Raw genomic sequence first — 2772 nt, 5'->3', positions numbered from 1 at the left:
TTTATGCCGAGCGATTTTACATGCAATCGATGGTCTGATCGCTTGGTCCATGGACTGCATACACACTAGCCTTGTTTAGGACAATAAAGGGAAGAGCGGACGTCCCTTTAGCGTCTTTTTACAGCCATGTTGCATGTGAGCAATGATTTTAATTTCGTACACACTGCAGCGACATTTGCGGGAAATGTAACGAGATACCAAATACATTAGCATAAAGGGGCAGAGATTTCGCTATAGTTAACACCCAAAGCTGCATAAAAAGAGAAGGCAACACTGTCTCTTCATTCATTCCTATAAAATAGAAGTTTAGTAACATACATAAAATTTAGAAAAACATTAAACTGCTAAAGTGCAATGCAATGAATATTCCCTAATATGCTCCATTCTCGGCGTGCATCATCGCTGCATCATCGCTGATTGGTCCACAGCAGAAATGAACGCCCATGTCTGAGTGTATAAAATGACAGAGGAACCTGTTTGGCGCCGAGGAGCGTCAGAAGATGGCGAGTGAGCAAGTGTCAGTGGGTGTTAAGGTTGAGGAGAAGGTGTCAGTGGGGGTTGTGGGTGAGGAGAAGGTGTCAGTGGGGGTTGCAGCTATGGAGACGGAGACAGAGTCACAGATGGTGCTGGAAGGGCCAAAAAATGTTGGAAAAGTTAAGGTGGGGGATGGAGATACTCAAGAAGAGCAAAGAGCAAATCCAATGAGCCCAAGAGAGGTGGAGATGATGGTCAAAGTACTGGACCGGGACGACAACAACATTAAAAAAGGTCAGTAGCAGGTGTAGTATACCTGTTAGAAGGACTTTATTTAATTTTAGTGTCACATAAAGCAATGTAAACTAATTTGTAACCTAATTATTTTATGTCAAAACGAAGAATTGACGGTGAGAAGGCCTGTTTAGGCCAAGAAAAAATTGAAAAAGAAAAATATACTAAAGAAGTTCTACACAAAGGTATTTCAGTGAACATGTGTAGACAGCTAAATGCTTTGGGCACATACCTGTACCGTTATAATAACCAAAATGGCGCCTGTTTTCCAGAATATATGGAGGTTAAGCCCGCTATTATTTTTCACCACAGGGACCAAAATATAAACTGATCTCGAGCAGTGTGCAAGGTGAGAAAATGAGAGTATTTATGTTGTTGAATATAAATTACAGAAGTTAAATGGTAAACATTTTTTTATTTCCTTGTATCGTAGATAAAGAAATCAAAGGGAATAGAAACCCAAGCAACATCAAGACCTGTTCTGCCACAAACCAGTAGCACCTTTAAAAATACAAAATACTAAAAAAAATACTCTGCAGTACTCTGCGCTCTGATTGGTATGGGCGCGCTCACTTCTCATGCGGATATTTCAGACAGCTGTGTGTGTAAAAATTTTTGTACCTTTTTCCTGCAATAAAAATGTTGCATGAACACTGTGTGGTTTATTCTGGGTACTTCACAATTATAAGTTAATAACGGTTAATATAACTTTAATAGGTTATAAAGGTTAAAGTTTATAAAGAGTAAATATGAACACATTGCCATCATAGACGCAAAGGGTAATAACACACGTGCTTTATACAAGTGTAATGGTCTGCAGCCAGACAGGTGCAATATACATCGATACAAAACACAGTGATGTGCGGATTCCGCACCACGTGGGACTGGGACAGACATCAAAAAATTTACATACACACGTTCCCCAGGTCGAGGAAGTATCAGAGGATTGTCGTGGATCGGTCGGAAGTTTATACACACTGCACAACGGAAACGAGATTGGAACGAAAATCTTAAACGGTACGACCAACCAAATGAGGCGTCAATCGTCCATTTGGGCAGACTTTCGACCATCGTGTCACTGCACACACTGACCCGACTTTTGAACGAGCGGTCGTATGTCGGCTGATTGAGCCGATTATAGGACGAAAACCGTGTAGTGTGTACCCAGCTTAATTCAGAGTCCCTTAATCAATTGTAGAAATCCATGTTTTAGGGTTCATTCAGATAAACAGTTGCTACTGTCCAGATAACATGTTCAAACTGCTGTTGATTTCACTGCCTTTTGGCTAAGATCAGGTGTAGTATCTGTTCTTATCTGTGCTGCATTTTTCATCTGAAGAGATAAATCTGATACCGTGCCTCCACCATAGGTGGGTGAATTCTGGTTCCAGGCTAAAACCAGTGAGGGTTGAATGAACAGTCAGGTCCCAGTGGCTCTCCAACATCTGATCCCAGAAGCCAAGAGGATGACCACTCCAGCACCTGTTCCTAGGAAGATGATTGGGAAGAAGACAGCCAAGGATGTCCATAAACCCCGAGCTTAAAATTTCACTACCCCACTAGCAACTGGCATGGGGAAGCCCTGTCAGGATCCCCAAATAATTCTAGCCCTGGATGAGGCAGATGTTGGTTCTGAAGTTAAAGGAAGTAGACAAATGGGTGTCAGATATGATGATGAATACCCTTGGGAAGAAATGGTCCTGGAAGAGGGGATCTTAAACCCAGATACTCTCAGCATTCAGAGCTACCTCAGAGGAATCTTCTACAACACCTTTGTCCCACAGTAAATTGCAAGAGATAATTGAAGTAGCAAGAGGAGAAATAGAAATCTTCAATCAACACACCATACCTCTCTGCCCACTTCGCCACACCCCTCCCAATCCCCCGCCCTTCACCTCCCACTGCTCCTCCTTGCTGCTGCCTCAATTCCACCTCTTTCCTCAACCCCTGACTCTCCCACACCTCCCTCAGCCTCCACAACAGATTCCTCAAAGATACAGGTTG

General features: G+C 42.6%; 1 pseudogene; it reads left to right on the top strand.

Moving 5' to 3' along the window:
* The first annotated feature begins 2034 nt into the window (after positions 1-2034).
* On the top strand, positions 2035-2215 carry LOC142142038 (U2 spliceosomal RNA; annotated as a pseudogene).
* The last annotated feature ends 557 nt before the right edge of the window (positions 2216-2772 follow it).

Source organism: Mixophyes fleayi, chromosome 2 (genome assembly GCF_038048845.1).
Source record: "Mixophyes fleayi isolate aMixFle1 chromosome 2, aMixFle1.hap1, whole genome shotgun sequence".
Taxonomy (NCBI): Eukaryota; Metazoa; Chordata; class Amphibia; order Anura; family Limnodynastidae; genus Mixophyes; species Mixophyes fleayi.
This window is presented reverse-complemented; position numbering and strand designations above follow the sequence as displayed.